Genomic DNA, 20,878 nt, shown 5'->3' with positions numbered 1-20,878 from the left:
TTCTTTAACCAAGATATGAACATCGGCCAGCTATTAGCAAATATCAGCCCTGATGAGAAGAGAATAATAAGAAGAATTGAAAAGACCATATATAAAATCAATTCCACTGATGCTGCCATCATCTTTAACAAAACATATTATTATTATTATTATTATATAATTATTATTATATTAACAACAGAAAATATCAATAAACATTTTACATACTAGTACCAAAAAAATTCTTTCATCTCGGTAAAAGAGAGCGAGAGAGATTGTTTGTTTGTTTGTTTGTTTGTGTGTGTGTGTGTGTGTGTATCTATCTGTCAAATAAAATACTTATAACGCTTCCAGCGAAACAGAGGGAGGGAGTTACCACTATGACTACATATCTGGTGGAGAGAGAGAGAGAGAGAGAGAGAGAGAGAGAGAGAGAGAGAGAGAGTGAGAGAGAGAGAGAGAGAGAGAGAGAGAGAGGAATTATCCTTAATTAAAAGAGTGAAATAGATAGATTATTGTATTTCTTTGAAATACTATCACGTAATATGAATTTTGTAATTACAGTTATATTATTATTATTATTATTATTATTTGAAAGTATTAAAAACATATAGTACATGTACTATAAAAATTCTTGAGTCTCAGTAAATGAGGAGAGAGAGAGAGAGAGAGAGAGAGAGAGAGAGAGAGAGAGAGAGAGAGAGAGAGAGAGAGAGAGAGAAATTGCACGAACACTTCGTGGCAACAACACAACAGCTCTTCCCCCTCCAGTCCCATTACTTGATACTTGACAGCTTTAGTACCTGGAGTTAGAGAAAGACTGGGATTTCCTTCATTACATCATAATTTTTCAAATTTATAAACTAAAACCTTACTAATTCACATAAGTATTGTCTTTAATGAATTGATATTATTGCTGTCTACATTAATATTAATATTTGAAAATAGTAAATCATTTATTTACCATACAAAAAAAATATACATCTCTGTAGGAGAGAGAGAGAGAGAGAGAGAGAGAGAGAGAGAGAGAGAGAGAGAGAGAGAGAGAGAGAGAGAGAGAGAGAATTACTATTTTTATTATTATGTGATATCAATTAATCTTATTGAACTTACTAATGCAGTATTAATCAATATTAGTATTTGAAAATTAGTAAATCATCTTTGTACCATAAAAATGTATTTAGTCATGAAAATAACATCAAATTACACTAATTAGTGATTATTTTTGCCGGAAAAATCCCACAAATAGGCGAATCCCCCGCAAATAATGGGTAGACATGGCCCAGAGAGAAATCAGTGAATCAGTGAGTCCGCGAATCCAGAGAACGCGAATACGGAGGTCCACTGTATATATATATATATATATAATATATATATATATATATTATATATATATATATATATATATATATATATAGTACATACATATCGTACGTATGTAGTAAAATGTGGAACCTTACCTTTTGAGTGAGGCGATGTCCGAAAGTGGCGACAGAGGAGGAGGACAAATGGCAGAAAACATGAACACTTGACTTTAGAAACACATTGAAAAAAGGGATTTTGACGAAGGAAAAATCTATTTCTGGGCAAGGGCCCGTGTCACCCAGTGATATGTCCTTTTAGCACACATTTCTAAGGTAAATATTACTAACATTACCAGAGAAAAAACTGAAATGGAATGTCAGAGTATTCTGACTCGCTCACCTTATATAAAAAGGTGTCTGTATGGTTTCTGGGGCGAATGAAACCACTACCACGGGTCTCTTACCATTTAGATCCATCCTTCTACAAAATCCCCCTACTTGAGAGGGCCGACACAAGGCCCGCACCAGCTACTACTACTACTAGCGCTCCCGACGCCATCATGAGCGCCTCTAGCGGACATCCTTGGAGTTAGACTGTCAAGCTTGGGCCCAAAGGTGGGTGTAAGGAAGGGTGGGACTTCACTGGGCGACACGGGCCCTTGCCCAGAAATAGATTTTTCTTTCGTCAAAATCCCTTTTCTGGGCTCAGCCCGTGTTGCTTCGTGATATAGTACCAGAGAAATGGCCACAAGCTTGAAAGAGGATATAAAATGAGTAAGGGAAAAATAAAAAACAATTGTTATTAAAGTACTATAATCTAGAAACTTAAGACTACAAAGATTATAATACATACTTAAATTTATCCAAGATAACATATCAATCTTAAAACTAGACACAATATATGTAATAGGTTATTTACAAGTGTGAGTAATCCTAGCAAAAAAAATAAGGAAAAAATCACAGTAAGTGCCCTTTTTGGCAGCTAAGGCTTTTAAAAAAGGAGTACATGGTGGCAGGATTGCAGGAAGGATGTCAGTGAGGCAGGTAGAAAGGAGATCTGGATCTATTAACTAAACTACTTAGGCAGCGTCAGGGGAAACTGTGTTTCCCACTGCTACTGCTGGAAATTTAAGAGCTTCTAAGGATTTAAGGTAGTGACGTTTGAATACTGTCGGCAATTTCCAGCCTGTATACTTTTTCAGATCATCAAAATTCATATGTTGAAAATAGTTGATCGAGGTAGCTACTGCCCTAATGTCGTGTACTTTGGGGAATGAGTTTGGGTTGGCTTGTTTAATAAAGTATAAAATCTGTTGCCTAATACCTTTTAAGGAAATGGTGCCACCCTTTTCCCCCATAAACAAAGGGCCAGAGGATCTCATGGCTGTCCTGGAAAGATATGCTCGTAAGGCAGTAACTGGACATAAGGAGGGGTCTTGAGGAAGAGGGAGGATCTTCAACGGGGCCCATCTCATTGAAGGATCATCGTTTTTGGCCAAAAAATTGACGATCTGGAGAGAGAAGAGCTTCTCCTGATGGTAAAAATTCTATGACCCGAGTCTCTAGATAGAGCTGATAGTTCGAGGCCAGACTTAAAAGAAATAATGTTTTCCTCAGGAGGGGCAGGAAACCCCATGAGTTGTTATCAGTATCTGAGGCCAGTTTGAGAACATCATTCAAGAACCATGACACTGAGCTAGGTCTCTGTTGGTCTGAGTCTAGCACAAGCTCTAGAAATAGAAGAAAAATAGGAATGTTAGATCTATTTTAAAACCATACTGGAATATTTTCTTTAGAGCTGATTTAGTGGTAGTAATAGTACTGGCTGCTAAACCTTTTTCAAATAATGATCTGAAGAAGGAAATAGCCAGGTTGGTAGTCATGGTTTGAGATTCGGACCCCCTCAGAAATTTGGCTAGTTTCTTAACAGCTGAGTCATGTTGATGAAGGGTCGATTCTCTTTTATCCGATTCTAGGAATAGGATGTTTTGAGGATCGATATCTGCATCCCTTTTAGCCGCGAACTTCACGAAGTCCATAAAGTTAGGGTTTTGAGAATTCCTGAGGAAGCGAACACAATCTTCATTTGCACTACTTGAGATAGCTTGGGATTGGGAATCTGTTGAGGTCGGAGACCCAATTCCAGCAGGAGTGGGAACCAGTTGCTCTTGGGCCAATTGGGGGCTACTAGGGCAACTTGTCCCTTGAAAGTCCTGAGTTTGCTCAGAACTTTCAGTAGAAGATTCACTGGAGGAAAGATGTAGATCTTCTTCTATTGATTCCAATCTATGGCCATGGCATCCGTGGCATAAGCCAGAGGGTCCAGGTTGGGAGCCACATAGCAGGGAAGCTTGTGGTTCGACTCTGTGGCGAAAAGATCCACCTGGAGCCCTGGAACCTGCTGGCAGATCCAAATGAATGAACGCCTGTCCAGAGACCACTCCGACTCTAGAGGGACTGAGCGAGACAAGGCATCTGCTATCACGTTCTTCACTCCCGCCAGGTGAGTGGAGGACAGGTGCCATTTGTACTTGGTTGAAAGAGAAAATATGGCTATCATGACATGGTTCACATGGCTTGACTTGGAGCCTCCTCTGTTGATGCAGTGTACTACTACCGCACTGTCTAATACCAGCTTGATGTGAGATCCCTTGGCTGGCAGAAGTCTTTTCAGAGTGAGGAATACCGCCATAGCTTCCAGCACATTGATATGGAGCCGGCGGAATGGAAGGGACCAAGTCCCTTGTACTTTTTTGTACTGAGAGTACCCTCCCCAGCCGCTTAGTGAAGCATCCGTATGGATAACTAATGCCGGAGGAGGGAACTGGAGAGGAATTGACTTTGATAAATTCTTGACCTCCGCCCAAGGGCGGAGACGTTTGCGAAGTATCGCCGGGATAGCTGACAATTTGTCCTGGGACTTGTTGTTTGCTCTCAAGCGCCAGACACGGTTTATGTCTTTTAGTTTTGCCTTCAGCAGAACGTCTGTTACTGAGGCAAATTGAAGAGAGCCTAGGATCCTTTCCTGGCTTCTCCTGGATGTCTGTTTGCACTTGAGAAATTGCTTGGTTGCTTTGGCTATTTCTTTCCTTTTGGACAACAGAATTGATAGAGTGTGGGAGTTTAAATCCCACTGAAAGCGAGAGTCCGGTGTCAGCCTGGACTTGGTCTTGTTTATTTGGAACCCTAGAAGTTCCAGAAACTGTATTACCTTGACCGTTGCTTTGTGGCACTATTCAATCCTTCTTGCCGCAACTACCATTATCCCCTGGGACCTGAGTTGTTGAACTACTGTCTCTGCTACCTTCGTATATACCCTGGGGGCTACGTTTAGTCCGAAGGGCATTACCTTGAAGGAGAATGCCTGGTTCCCTAGCCTGAAACCTAGGTACGGGCGGAAGTGTCTTGCCACTGGGATATGATAGTATGCGTCTGTAAGATCAATAGAGGTGGTGACTGCCCCACGGGGAAGTAAGGTCCGCACCTGCGAGATAGTCAGCATCTTGAACTTTTCGCAGCGAATGAATAAGTTTAGACGGGATAAGTCTAGAATTATTCTTCGCTTGGTTGAGCTTTTCTTTGGCACGCTGAACAAGCGACCTTGAAACTTTAAATGCTTGACTTTTGACACTACTCCTTTCTGAAGGAGCTCTTGGGCATACTCCATCAATTCCGTAGTTGGTTGTTGATAGAAGGTCTTGGATGGAGGGGGACCTTTGGTCCAACTCCACCCTAGGCCTTTGGACACAATGCTCTGTACCCAGTTGCTGCACCCCCATCTGTGTCGATAAAGGAACAGTCTCCCTCCTACCTGAGGGTTCTCACTGGCTTGCGACAGGTCGAGATCCGCGCCCTCCTCGTAGGTGCTTCCCCCAACTGGTTGCTCTTCCGCCACCTCTCTGGCAAAAGGCACCCCTAGCCCTGCTGCCCCTTCCAAACCTATTAAAAGGTTGGAAAGCCTGGCCCTCAAACACTGGGTTGAAGGCCAGGGAGACAGCGAAGGAGGTAGAAGCTTGACCCTAAGGAGTCAACAGCAGAAATTGCTGTTGAGGCTGGGCCTTTGATGTCTAAGGCTGTGCCACTTGGGAGACTGGCACTGCCTGCACTACCTGCTGTTGTTGGGGAGCCTGGAAAGGCTGGAATTTCCTAGGCTTTTTAGGTTTTCTAGCTGAAGAAGTCGACTCCGGCTTCCTTTTACTTGAAAGACCCCAATGAACCTTAAGACTCTGGTTGAGTCTTGTCGCTTCATGCTGCACAGAGTTGACAATCGACTCTGGGAAAAGTTCAGCACCCCAGATCAAAGCCGCCAGCAACTTGTTAGGTTCATGGCGGATGGTGGCTTCCTGCAGAACATGTTTTCTGCAGTTACGCCTCACCACTACGAAGTCATACAAGTCACATTGTACGGTATGTAAATGTGACTTGGTTTGAACAGAGGCTCATTACCATAAGTAATGGCCGAAACCTCTGTCATAACCAGGGTATTGAGAGATCTGCCTAACCTGGTTCTTGCGTCGAATCCGCCTGGATGAGGTTGTCCGGGAGCCTGGGGAGCCTTTCACTGAATTGTGTTATTGCACAATCCGGCTTTAGCTTCCCTACTGTGAAGGTGGCTGGAAGATCTGCCCAAAGATCTTCCAGGCCTGGGAGGAGGAGTGATGTGGGCTCCGTGTCCCGGAGCTGAGGCATCGGCTCGTCTCTCATTGCGGCCTGTAGAGTCAACTCCGCCACCTTTGTGGTGAACGGAATGGGGGTCTCTCCGTCCACCACAAATATGGTAAAAGCGCTCTTGAAGGCTTGCATCCTGGTGTTGATGCAGTCCCATTCTTCCAGGCTTCTCAGCCAGCCCCGCTGAGCCTGATCTTTCCGCCGGGGAAGATCAGAGCAGCCATCTTCTTGTCGAGGATGTAGGGCTGCCCCTTGGTGACGTTCCTCCCAAACCCACCGACCCAGGCTTTCAAGGTGGTTGTAGCGGCATCCCTGACCACTTGAGCAGCCTGAAAGAGAGGGTTAGTATAAATACTAAGCTAGAAAGACTAAAGTATATGATTTATATAAATATATCGCTTATAGGACTGTATACATATACAGTGGGGCCTCGTTATCCACGGGGGGGGGATTAGGGCCCAGAACCCCCCGAGATAAGTAAATACCCGTTATCCTGATACCCCCCCCTCAAAAACAAAAAATTGCTTAAAACTGCCTACTTTAATAGTTAACCACCCAAGACCACTATTCCAATGTTTATAACTGCCTACTTTAGTTCAAACACCAATATGTTTTCAAACTATCACCTAAACTAAATTCAAGACAGTTTTAAAGTTATTTTACAAAATTAGCCTTAAAAATAAATTTAGTATATGTACTACTGTACATTATGTAGCATACTAGCCTAGGGATTACAGCTAGAAGCCTACATACGCATGGTGGGCCTCTTTTTTTTTTTTACAAGGAAAGAGAGGATGAGTGGTAAGAGAACTATCAAAATATGTAAATCATATGGGTACTCACCAACAATCTATGTTGATAAAAGATGGCGACGATTTTGCAGTGCAATCCAGTAATATAATAACGATAATGCTACCAACAGTATGCAGCGAAACATCTCTTCCCTTCGTACACAGGTTAATACTAGTATAATTCCACGTAAAACCTTTCATCTGACCTTTAGGCGTCTTTCCCATAAGAGTAAAAGAATCAGGGCGGTTTTGGATGCACATAATTAACTCGTTTATATGGGTACAATTTAAAGAACGCGCCGCACCACCACATTTCATAACAACAGCAAACAAACGTGAGTAGGCCAGTATTGCCAACTGGGAATGGCAATTTCTTGCTAGATTTTGTTCCATAAAAGGCTAAAAAAAAATCACATACCGTATATACTCGAATAACGTGCAATCTCCCATATCGTGCGACCCCCTAATTTTCACCAATAAACAGTGGTGTTTTGTCATGTATCTCATGTATCATGCAAGTTCATAAGGTTGGTGGTTTAGCTGCTAATGGCGCCGAGTCATTCAGATGTGTGCTGATGCTAGTCAATTTACGGTAATTTTCTTATTAATCTCGAGAATTGAATAGAAAATCTCAAGATTTAAAAAAAAATCCCAAGATAATAAAATAATTGTAAAAATAACACGCCTTGGAGTCCTTAATCATTTTCTCTCTCTCTCTCTCTCTCTCTCTCTCTCTCTCTCTCTCTCTCTCTCTCTCCTCATCTCTCTCTCTCTCAGGAATAAATACGTACGTACTGTATTTGCAGTAAATGTGTAGACATTGTGTGAGTGTTTAAAAAAATGTGCAGTACACACACATTCCGATGTTTCGGTTTTTTGGAATTTTCAGATTCGGAAATGTGAGTCAGATGCATAATCAAACAAACCACTACTGCAGCAAAAAACATTTTTTCCCTTTATGTTAGTTTTTCATTATTGTTATTTATTAATTACAGTTTATTTAAATAATATATATAATACTGTTAAATGAATGTGAGATAATTAAGATCAACCTATAACAAAAAACTAGTGCGGACAATTAATACCATATGTTCACTAATAGGTATTATTTTCAAAACAAACATTCCGTCAAAAACACAAAAAATATATGTACATAACAATCAAAATATAATAATGTTTTGCAGTTCAACTTGTGAATTTTAACAATAAGTATGACTATATAATATATTTTACCATATCGATCTTGAAGTTGAAGAGTCATAAAATTCTGAGGATGGTCCGGGAAAAGGATTTGTACTTTGTGATTACGTATCGCTACAACACCATGTGGTATTTTCATACCACTATATTGATGACGCATCGCTACGACACACTGGTGTTTTTCATACCACTATACGTTAAAGTTAAAAAAACATGACATAGAATCGACTTTGCGACTTCGTTCACTTTGATATTTTTAACGATACAATAACTATCATTTGTACTACTAAAACCATCTTCACATAAGTAATTTTTCGTAAGATATGTGTTGTTGCAAAAGCTAGCTTATACATAAAAGGCTTTTATAATTTAAGTCATCTTAGATATACATATGCACCCAAACTCATTGTGGGGAAATTTTACTACTGTTTCCTCGGATATTGAAATACTTTAGCATCATTCAAACACTTTAATAATATAATGCATAAATACTAGGAACTATACATATTTACATCGTATACAAAATACTACATTACAGTTATATACACATACTTTTATATACAAAGTTAACAGTATATTACACATACTTTTAGTATTTACAAAAGTTAATCATATGAGTAGTGATCAGACGACAGCTGTGCACTGGACTACGTACGTACTACTTGGAAGATAAAACGAACAAAAATTTTGTTGTTGTTAGTCGCCGGGATAGATTGACATTTTTCCAGAGATTAAAAGCTGAATTTTGTTTTGAAGGTATGTCAACCGCGATATTATATTTCTGGGCTCAGCTCGTGTCGCTGCGCGAAATATCCTTTAATCTATTATTTCTAGGGTAAATGTACTAACACATACCAGAGAATAAATAAAATAAAGAAAAAGGTCAGTAACTGACTCGCTCACCCTCAGGAGGGTGTCGGTATGAAACACTAGGCGAGTGAGACCACCTACCACGAGCCAAATGCCAATAGAAATCTCCCACTACAAAAACCTCCAAGAGGGGAGCCGACCCACAGAGTGAGCAGCTCGTACTACTACTACTCCATCCCATGCTGCCGACTGCTGCGCTCTGGTGGCCATCCTTTAAGTTAGCGCACACGAGTCGGTTGTGATATTTTTCCTCTCTGTGTTTTTTGTGCCCTTTCATTGGATTTTCTATTATGGAGCGTGCAGCTATCGCAGCAGCTAAGTTAAGTACTCAGTATTTACGGTTAGTTGTGTTTTTCCGGCCCTGAGACAGTATTTGCCGTTTTTTAGGTATAAATACGATCTCGGGATCGGAAGCATGGCAGCATGGTTCTGCCTCATGGTGGGTTCGTTCTCGGCTCCCATACCTAGAACATCCCCCTTATTTATATTCCGCTCTATATTATTATCCGCTTTACTTAGGGTACGGTCTACTCAGGTTTGTCATGCATGCATGTATTTTACCTTACGTAGGGCTTCTTTGATCCAGACCCTAGTCCAGGTTCTTAGTATCGGCCTCTGACTAGCTTTGAGTGGTAGACTTGCCTTCGGGTTAGTCGTACACTCCTGGATTTTTTCTCCTGCTATATTGTTTTCTTTCTTTCATTTTATTTATTATACCGTGTATTTTGTTATAGTTAGGTTAGTTAGGCGTCTGGCTTAGCCTAGGTCCTGGCTCTTTGAGCCTATACTACCGCTCATCAGTTCTGGTTTGCTTCCCTTATTAGCATCTCTTCTGATCATTGGTTTTGGCCCAGTGGGTCTTATTTGCTACCAAGCTTTTCAGTTCAGATATGCTTCCCGATAGCATCTCTCTGATCAGTTGGTTGTCCTAGGCTTAGTTGTTGTATTTGGTCTTACCGCCTCGGGTCACTTCGTGATCACGGGACAGCCAGACGCCTGTCCAGTCATTCTCCCCCCCCCTCCCGCTCTTCCATAGAGTCGGGCGGGGGTGGGGTGGGGGGGGGTCGGTCTGCCCATGCTCGCTCCGCATACCCCGAGCCTGCCTCCCTCTCCTCCCCTCAGGCGGAGGGGCTAGGGAGTCGGGACAGACCCAGACTGGTCTCGACCTCTCCGGCTTCTCGGTCCGGCCGGATGGTACGGAGTGGGGGGGTACTGGCCTTTCCCCCCTCCGCGCTACCTTGTCGCTCCGGGCTAGCTCGTGCCTGTCATGTCTTCTCGCCCTTTCCCACCTTACTAGGGCTCCTTCCTGATCGGAGTCCTGGTATCCAGCGGAAAGTTGTTAGTCCACCCAGTAGAGTGGACCGGAGCATACAGTGGGTCTCTGCTAACCTTACCGTATTGCTGAGTTACTACACTCCGCTACGCACTGGACTTAGTCCGGTTTGCTTGTGTGTTAGTTTAAGTTATCTATAAAAGTTTATCTTAAGTACCTTAAACCATCCCCCCTCCCTTACATGTCTTACCGGATCTCTCCGGGATTATAGCCTATTCAGGCGATGCAGGGAGGGTTATGCCCAAATTTTTTCCGAGCTCCGGCATGCAACGGAGTTCTTCTGTCCTTTAGACTAGTAAGTGATGTTTTTTAAGATACTCATGTGTCTTCCCACATTACAGGCCACCAACTGTGAGCATCCGGGATGTTCCGCCACACTTCAGGACCCTTGTGGACACGAAGTTTGCCGGTCCCATGCTCCATGCGCGACTCCGCTCGGGGACATCCAGGTCTGGTACCATGAGACGTGTACCATATGTTACGATCTGGTGAGCCAGCTTTTTTTTGGAAGGGGTAAGTATTCCATCTCCAGTAGCTGCTCCGCTTCTATTTAGCGCTTAAGTTTTCATCATTTACTTTAACTTAAGGCATTTAGTTTAAGTTATACTTTAAGTTTTAGTTTTAAGTGTTCTTAAATCTAACTACGCCCTCTCTTCCAGGCGCGGCAGTAAGGGATACCGCACTGGCTACCCTGCGGGCCTGGGTCGGCGGTTTTGGGAAAAACGCCGCCAAGGGACAGCCCTACATCCTGGAGAAGCGCGGGTTGGCATTATTAATCTTCCCGGAGGCAAGGCGACAGGATACGTCGACCGGTAGAGGCCGCTCCGACTATCGCCTTCATCCAACAACAGCTGGCTACCTCTTTACTGATCAAGACAGGATATCTCTACGGATGTCGCGACCTGGATATTAATGTTGAACCTATGTAGGTAATAGACGACCTATTGGTCGAGGTAGGTAAGGTGGACACCCAAGGGTCACCCTTGGGCGTAACTGTTTCTTCTACCCCTGCAACCTCTCCATCCTTCCAAGGCTTTACGGGTGACGAAATATATTCTCCTCCTGACGCTTCGGTTAGACCTAAGGTCAAGACTAAAGTGATGACCTTGACTAAGACGTCGTCGTCGTCTAAGAAGACGACTTCGGCTTCATCCTCCTCCCGTAAGTCTCCGGCTGGGAATCCCGGAGCAGCCAGGTCTAAGGCTTCTAGCTCCGGCTCTAAGTCCTCGAGGAGTAAATCCTCCAGAGAGAGATCTCGTACTCCGGCAGAGTCACCAGTTCCGCTACCGTTGGTTCCGATTCAGAGCCTCCCCTCCACCTCCGCAGCAGCTCCGGCTTTGGACTCCAATGCTGGCCTGTTGCAACAGGTGGGTGACCTGGTTGGGTCCTAAAGAGTAGTATGGAACAAATGGATATCTCGCGTCTGTCGGATAGGATTACTTCCCAGGACTCCATTATAGCCGGGCTGAGAGAACTCCTCTAGCCTCTCCTCCACTTCCAACACAAGTGGATCTCAACTTCCTCCGTATGACTCACTACCTCAGTTCTCTATGAACAACCATGGAGAGTAGCGTCATACGCCCCCTTCCAGGACGGTCCTCATCTCTATACCGGAATTTGGGACTCGAAGAATAGAGGACTTCGAGTTCTTCCCGGAAGACCTCCAGCCTCCGTTCATAGGCTACGCAAGGCTCACGCCTTCGGCTATGGTGCGGGACGATAGGGTACCTAAAGAGACAGTCCTCTATTCACGAGACCAGGCTCAGAGAGAATGGCTCAGGTGTTTAGAGGACATGGATTGTTCTAACACCAAGATACAACCATTTAAGAGTCCCTTTACCATTTTCACAATGGATGAGAGTACCCCGCTCCCGTTCCTAACCAGATCGCGAGGTCGACCATCCAGCGGCCCAGAAGGGGAACCTTATACCGCAGTTGTAGGAAGCAGATCCCACATCTCCGTTGCTCCCCTCAGTTGGAGAATTGTGGGAAGACTTGCGAACACATTCTCAGCTGGCAAACTCAAACGGACTGTGCTATGGAGCAGTTTGGTGAAAAGCTACCCAGGCTCCCAGATAGCCTTATTCAGGCTGAATTTGACGCAAATCGCGACTAGCCAGATCCATCAATTCTATGGCTATGTCTGAGGTAGCTACCATGGCTTATGGATCAGAAACCGATTTTTAAGCTCATGACCAAAGCCCTGACTCAAACGGTACAGTCAGATATGTTTGAGTTTGCCACTGCTCGGACGAATTGTAGGAAGCATGTCCTACAAGAGGCAACCATCCGGGCATGAACCGAATAGGTTACTCTCGTCTAGCATCTGGGGAGCAGATCTCTTCCCCAGAAGCATAGGTTAAGGAAGTACCAGTCAGAGGCTACGAGGCTGAACCAGAGCCTTAAGGATCGTTGGGGCCTTACGGCTAAGAGGAGACAAGACCTGACACCTAAAGGTAAGGGACAAAGAAAACCCAGGCGTTCCAACCTTACCAGAAAAAGCAACCACGCTTTCCCTCAACAAGTTCCAGCGGTACCGTTAGTGCAGGCAGCCCAACCCTCCACTTCTAAAGGTCAATCACAGCCAATTTATGTGATATCCCTCAGCCTCAGCCCTCCACCTCTTACGCCATCTCTCCAGCTTACAATCAAGCCTTCGAGAGTCAAGCTTCTCAGAAGTATGACCGCTCGGGTAAGGGAGCAGAGGTAAGCGGTCCTTTCGTGGGAAGAGGATCGGGAGGCCCCTTTAATAGGGGGAAAGCACTTCAGAGGAGGTCGAGGCGGTTACCAGAACCAATGAAGAACTTCAGGTAGGAGGGAGGCTGTTTCACTTTCGCCACCGGTGGAACTTCAGCCAATGGGCTCAGAGCATAGTGTCAAAAGGGCTGGGTTGGAGCTGGTTGACGAACCCACCTCCAGCCAGACCTTTCCGTCAACTTCCTTCCAAAGAATTGACAGAGTACGCGGAGGACCTCCTTCAGAAAGGAGCTATAGCGAGAGTCAAGAGGTTTAAAAATTTCAAGGTCGCTTGTTCAGCGTGCCAAAGAAAGGCTCACAAAAAAGAAAGGGTAATCTTAGACTTGTCCCGCTTAAACTTAACAATCCGCTGCGACAAGTTCAAGATGCTCACGATCACAGGTGCGGACCTTACTTCCCCGTGGGGCCGTCACCACCTCTATCGATCTTACAGACGCCTACTATCATATCCCTATTGCAAGACACTTCCGTCCGTATGGGGTTTGGGTTTCAAGATAGGAGACCAGACATTCTCCTTCAAGGTAGTTCCATTCGGACTCAACGTGGCACCAGAGTGTTCACGAAGCTAGCGGAAGTGGTAGTGCAACAACTCAGATCGCAAGGGATTATGGTAGTAGCTGGATCTCGACGATTGGTTGATCTGGGCCCCAACAGTCGAGGAATGCAACAGAGCTACACTGAAAGTGATTCAGTTCCTGGAATATCTAGGCTTCAAGATAAACAGGACCAAATCAAGACTCACTCCAGAGTCAAACTTTCAGTGGCTGGGCATTCAATGGAATCTATCCTCCCACACTCTGTCGATTCCATCAACCAAAAAGGAAAGAAATAGCAAAGTCAGTCAAGCAATTTCTAAGTCACAAACTAGCGTCAAGGAGAGCTCAGGAAAGGATCCTGGGTTCTCTCCAGTTTGCATCAGTGACGAACGTTTTAATGAAAAGCCAAACTGAAAGACCTAACCAGAATCTGGCGCTCGCGAGCAAATGTCAGGTCAGGGACAAACTATCCTCAGTGCCTCTGATTCTAAAGAATCGACTTCGGCCGTGGGCGAGAGTCAAGAATTGGGGTCAATGTCAGTACCCCTTCAGTTCCCTCCACCAGGGATCACTCACACAGACGCGTCCTTAAGCGGCTGGGGAGGGTAATTCCCAGGTTCAAAAAGGTTCAAGGGACTGGTCACCTCACGTTCCGTCAGTTCCATATATAAAAGTACTGGAGGCAATGGCAGTGTTCTTGACTCTAAAAGGTTACGCCCACCCAAGTACTCCCACATAAAGCTAGTCCTGGACAGCGCAGTGGTAGTACATTGTATAAACAGAGGAGGCTCCAAGTCACGTCATCTAAATCACGTCATGATAGCCATCTTCTCCCTGGCAGACAAGTTCAGTTGGCATCTTTCCTCCACTCACATAGCTGGAGTGAGAAACGTCATAGCAGACGCCCTATCCCGATCAGTGCCCCTAGAGTCGGAATGGTCATGGACAACAGTTCGTTCCAATGGATCCTTCAGAGAGTCCCAGGGCTACAGGTGGGATCTCTTCGCATCCCAAGCGAACCACAAACTACCGTGTTATGTAGCCCCCAACCTGGACCCTCTGGCCTATGCCACGGACGCCCTGGCTCTAGACTGGAACAACTGGGAGAAGATTTATGTCTTCCCTCCAGTGAATCTCCTCATGAAAGTATTGAACAAACTCAGGACATTCAAGGGTCAAGTGGCTCTAGTAGACCCCAGACTGGCCGAAGAGCAACTGGTATCCTCTAATTTTGGAGCTGGGCCTTCGTCCTCTTCAGATCCCCAGTCCCAAGCTCTCCCAGTCAGTACAAACGAAGACTGTGTTCGCTTCCTCAGGGATTCTCAAAACCCTAACTTTATGGATTTCATGAAGTTTGCGGCAAAAAGAGATGCGAATATTGACCCTCAGAATATTCTTTTCTTGGAATCCGATAAAAGGGATTCAACTTTGAGGCAGTATGATGCTGCTGTCAAAAAGTTAGCAATCTTCCTGAGAGAATCGGATATTTAGAATCATGACAGTTAATTCAGCTATATACTTTTTCAGATCCTTATTTGAAAAAGGTTTAGCAGCTAGCACGATTACGACAAACAAGTCAGCTTTGAAAAAGATATTCAAATTTGGATTTAACATAGACTTGACGGATTCCTACTTCTCGTCTATTCCTAAGGCATGTGCTAGGCTTAGGCCTTCTGTAAGGGCTACGTCAGTTTCATGGTTCTTAAACGATGTTCTAAAACTGGCTTCCGAAACCGATAATGACACAGCTCATTTATAATGCTCTTAAGAAAAACCCTATTCTTATTAAGCTTAGCTTCAGGAGCAAGAATTTCAGAACTGTCGGCTCTATCAGGGACCCGGATCATATTCAGTTCCTTCCCACAGGGGAAGTCCTTACTTTCTCCGGAACGTAGCTTTTTTAGCAAAGAATGAAGATCAATTTGATGAGGTGGGAACCTTGGAAGGTACTACCCCTTCCACAAGATGTATCTCTTTGCCCAGTTACAACCTTACGAGCCTTTCTGTCTAGGACCTCCTCATTTTCATCGGGTCCCCCTCTTTAAGAGGGCGGGGAAAAAGGTGGAACTTTATCCATTCCATTAAAGGCATCAGGCAGCAAATCCTGTACTTTATTAAGCAAGCCAATCCTGACTCTTTTCCGAAAGCACATGATGTCAGATGCAGTAGCCACTCAATTAATTATTTCAACCTATATGAACTTCGATGAGTTGAAAAAGTACTACTGGATGGAAATCACCGACAGTGTTCAAACGTCACTACCTTAAGTCCTTGGAAGCTCTGAAATTCCCAGCAGTAGCAGCGGGTAACATAGTTTCCCCTGACTCTAACTAATTTGTAGTAGAAGATTCAGTCCTCCTTTCTACCTGCCTCACCCAAAAGTTCGTCTATTCCTACCTTGTTCATTTGATTCACCTTGTGTATTAGCTGCTTTTGTGATAGTGTAGTGGGTGCCCCTTATTGTCTGGTTAGGGACACTCACAAATGATTATAAACATTGATCTCATGGATGTTTCCCCTTATTTTTATGCTAGGGATACATCATATTATAATGGTTACGGGTTTTGTTTGTATTAAGTTAACATATACATTCCTTTTATATATTATTATTGTGGTTGTTTATATTAATTGCTATATACTTTTGATACATGCTGGTTACACAGATACCATTTGATACATGTAAGTCATTTTACCTGTATATATGTAAATTACCTTATGTTAACAAACATGATTAGATTTAAGGGTAATTTAAGTATATTTCTAATTTTATACCCCTGGTGTATATGTATCTTTGAGCAATTATAGTCTATTTATATATATATTTTATCTTTATTTGAGGGACTATTCTGATTTATTTTATTTATTTATTGCTTTTATTTACAATCTTGTGCTATTTCTCTGGTAACGATTTCGCGCAGCGACACGAGCTGAGCCCAGAAAGGGATTTTGACGTAAGGAAAAATCTATTTCTGGGGCGATTGGCTCGTGTCGCCAGCGATAATCCCGCCCTACCCATCCCTTCGCCAAGATTGTCTGCTAACTTCAGGATGGCCACCAGAGGCGCAGCAGTCGGCAGCATGGGATGGAGTAGTAGTAGTACGAGCTGCTCCTTTTCTGTGGGTCGGCTCCCCTCTTGGAGGGTTTTTGTAGTGGGAGATTTCTATTGGCATTTGGCTCGTGGTAGTGGTCTCACTCGCCTAGTGTTCATACCGACACCCCTCCTGGAGGGGGGGGTGAGCGAGTCAGTTATACTGACCTTTTTCTTTATTTTATTTATTCTCTGGTATGTGTTAGTACATTTACCCTAGAAATAATAGATTAAGGATATTTCGCTGGCGACACGAGCCAATCGCCCAGAAATAGATTTTTCCTTACGTCAAAATCCCTTTACTTTATTGTTTTCACGAAGGAATAATTATATAAAGAAAATTATTGAGTAATTTTTGCCGTCAGCAGTCAGAAAATCACGAACATGGTAACGTTCAAACCTAGTGCCATCCATGGCGTATGTCTATAAATAGAACAGAAGCAGAGGGCAGTCATTGGATAACAGATCTCCATGGTTACCAACCAACCAATCAGGTGTTAGTTATACTACTCTGTAATTTCTTAGAATGAACGTTTACACACACGAAGCTAACGATGATGTATGTGTTTTGCATACAGTAACGTAGTTTAGTTTTTATTATTAGTGTAAGTATTTTACTGATTTCATGAAGATAGAATGATTCCTTCTCATTACTTTGAATGCAAAATGGCTTGAAGATTCTTCCGCAAAAAGAAGAGAAAAAAAAATTCCTTAGAAGATGATACCTATGTACTAACGCGGTTGATATACCTTCAAAACAAAATTCAGCTCTTTAATCTCTGGAAAAATGTTAATCTATCCCGGCGACTAACAACAACAAAATTTTTGTTCGTTTTATCTTCCAAGTAGTACGTACGTAGTCCAGTGCACAGCTGGTCGTCTGATCACTTACTCATATGATTAATTTTGTATATAAAAGTATGTGTATATAACTGTTAACTCTTTGTATATAAAAGTATGTGTATATAACTGTATGTAGTATTTGTATACGATGTAAATATGTATAGCTAGTATTTATGCAGTTATATTATTAAAGTGTTTGAATGATGCTAAAGTATTTCAATATCCGAGGAAACAGTAGTAAATTTCCCCACAATGAGTTTGGGTACATACGTATGTATATCTAAGATGACTTAAATTATAAAAGCCTTTTATGTATAAGCTAGCTTTGTAACAAACACATATCTTACGAAAAATTACTTATGTGAAGATGGTGTTTTAGTAGTACAAATGATAGTTATTGTATCGTTAAAAACATATCAAAGTGAACGAAGTCGCAAAGTCGATCTATGTCATATGTTACCTAAACGCGTTGACTTAAAGGAGAACGTTATTTTGGTTGTTTTATCACTGGCACAAACCCATAACAATGCAGTGTATGTATGATAATTCTAAACTATTATTCACTACCAGAATAACGATGATATTTTGTATTGAAAATTAATGTTACATATATTCCAAAACATTATTACTACGTAGCATGAATATGAATTAGTACTATAAAAATTTCGAAAGATAATCTTGCTGTGAACGCTACCATAATTTGATTTTCATATACGTACGTACATTTTGTCAGCTGGCTGGCCTCGCATAGATAAAATTGATTTCACTGATAAGGAATTACTCCACGAATAGCCTTTTTATTATGAAGATATGACGATAATATATAGGTAAAAAATGCTTTTATGTATTTCGTTTACGCTTCGTCGCCAATAACAAACAGCAATACTTACGATAATCTATGACAAATAGCGTTTGTATGACTTCATTGTTCAGAGAAGTTATATACGAATACTGCCAAAATAATAATGAAGTTCGAATTAATTTTAGCCTTAATGTTATTACTACTGTAATTACACTACCACTACTATTAAAATTTCTAAAAGTTTATCAAAACAAAAAAATGTCGCTTTGAACGCAACGTATACATAAACCATTTTCGTACGTAAAGGTATATGCTTACATTTTGTGGCTGGCCACTCCGACGATAAGTTGAGTGCAATGATGTGGAATTATTCTTCGAATAGGCTATTTATTATGAAGATATGACTATAATATATATGGTAAGAATGGTTTTATTACCTTTATTGTCAGTTAATATCATAATGTGAATGTTTGTGTACGTTGGTGGTTATCGCACTGCAACTACGCTTAGCCTACCAATGAACGTCGTACATAAACCTTGAATAGGCTATTTATTTCGAAGATAGGACAATAATATATTAGGTGAGAATGGTTTTATTACCTTTATTGTCAGTTAATATCATTATATGAGTCTTTAAATGAATGTTGGTAGTTATCGGACCACGGCCGAGGGTTAGCCTAGCGAAAAACATCGCATACGCAACACAACAAACCCGTGATGCAGCGATTCATACCAGTGATGTAACATGAGAAACGGTCCAAGAAAAAACCCGTGATTAACTGGATCCGTGAATACTGATCCGTGAATAAGCGATGCCCCACTGTAGGCCAAAATTATGCATGACAGTTGTTCTCCGGAAGGTACTTACTCCGGAGGTAACCTGATCTACTAGATCGTAACAAATCGAGCAACTCTCGTGGTGCCAGACTGCTATGTCTCCGTAGCGGATGGCGCAGACAGCATGGGTCCGGCAGACCTCGTGCCCATATGGGTCCTGCAGGACAGCATTACAGCCAGATTCCCGGCAATGGGTGGCCTGTAAGTGAACAGATACATGAGTATCGACACTAATTAATTGGACTAAGTCCAAGAAGTGATATATTATGACACCGGAGGATACCAGAGTTATTGACATAGGGATTAGCCTCCCCTTGCTCTCCTGGCGTGAGTGGTGGGTGTCCGATAGAGCTGGTAGACTAGCTTCAGTGCATCTTTGGTGTTACCGGAAGACGGAGATTCACCAAACCAGTTACCTGCCTATACGCCGGAGCGAGGAGTACGAGGACAACGGGGAGAAGCATGAGGAGGCTAGTAAAAAACTAGTTGTGGGAGTGTAGCTCCGCCGTAACAGATACGCGTAGGCAGGGGGAGAACCCGGATGCTGAGCGGGAACTCCGCCAACTTAGCAAGAATAAAATATAATCAAGCAATAATAAAATAACATAAGATAAAATAAGGTAACATGTGGGGAAAATATGTGGTGGAGCTTCTCTCAGTCACCACACCTGATGTCTGGCGGAGCCAGAGGGACCCACCGCCGGAGTGGTGGGGAGGGTGGTGACTCGGGGTGAGAGAGAGCTAATCGGAAACCGAGGAGGTCTGAGCGCGGCCGATACGGGTGGCCAGCTGAGACCGACCGCACGGGAGACCCCCCCCTGGAACCGAGGAGTGAGAGCGGTAGGAGCTGAGCCAGCCTCGGATGTCCCCCTGCAGACTCCCGTATCCCCCCCCCCCCCCCCCACCCCCCCCCCCCCGTGGGGAGGGAAGAAGGGAGGGAGCTCGGATGGTTGCCATGGGCAACGTGAGCGAGCGGTACCCCCCTGCTTGGGGGACAGTAGTCGGGTGGCTCGTGGCGATCGCCTGGCTTGTCGTGAACGTGGTAAGACCACGCGGTAAGACAGGCCAGGCGGTCTGAGGTGGCCTAGGCTACCTCTAACCGTCTCAAGGCATGCATCAAAATAGCCTAATGGAACATGGGGAAGAGGGAAGTGAAATAAACAGAACGAGAGAAAGCGAAGTCCTGGAGAAGCTAGACGAGCCAACCAAGAAGGGAGGACGCCCAACAACTCGGAGCTGGCCTCTGCCGATACGTAGGAACGGAGGGCGGCGGCCAGGGTGGCAGGACTAAAAAGGGAGGACAATGTCCTAAAAGGAGCCTGAAAAGACCTAGACACAGGAACATGCATGCATGAACACTGAGCTAATGAGTGATGTAGACTACGAGCTCAACAGAGCTAGGAATCCCCGTGAAGCTAAGCACAAACATACATGGAAAAAAATTTTTACAACGTATAAAAATGTAGGCATGTATACTGCTAAAATTCAAGCTACAATGGTATGGGAGACCGAAGAAGCATGAAACAATGAAACACATAGGACGAGCCGCCTGAGAAGGCTCTATAACCAGGCCGAAGGAGGCGCCGTCTTATAACCTAAATAAAAACGGTTAAACGGGTCCCTGGCTGGCTAAAATTAAGTGAAACACTTTAGCAGTACTTAACTTAGCTGCGGCGATGGCTTGGAATTCCATGGTAAGGATAAATCCAAAAAACAGAGCACAAAACACAGCGAAGAAAAAACACGTGCGCGCAAGATGGTGCTAACGGAAAGGATGACCGCTAGAGGCGCTCGTGATGGCGTCGGGAGCGCTAGTAGTAGTAGTAGCTGGGTGCGGCTGGGTGCGGGCCTTGCATCCGCCCTCTCAGGT

The 20,878-nt window shown here is 43.6% G+C and overlaps 1 protein-coding gene across 9 annotated transcripts in view; it reads right to left on the bottom strand.

Moving 5' to 3' along the window:
* The window catches only part of LOC135200242 (uncharacterized), a gene marked incomplete at its 3' end in the record, with an annotated part of 370,718 nt that overhangs the window by 72,241 nt on the left and 277,599 nt on the right, over positions 1 to 20,878 (bottom strand).

This window comes from Macrobrachium nipponense, chromosome 26, assembly GCF_015104395.2.
Source record: "Macrobrachium nipponense isolate FS-2020 chromosome 26, ASM1510439v2, whole genome shotgun sequence".
NCBI classification, from domain to species: domain Eukaryota; kingdom Metazoa; phylum Arthropoda; class Malacostraca; order Decapoda; family Palaemonidae; genus Macrobrachium; species Macrobrachium nipponense.
Note: the sequence above shows the minus strand (reverse complement) of the source record. Positions and strands in the feature narration are given on the sequence as shown.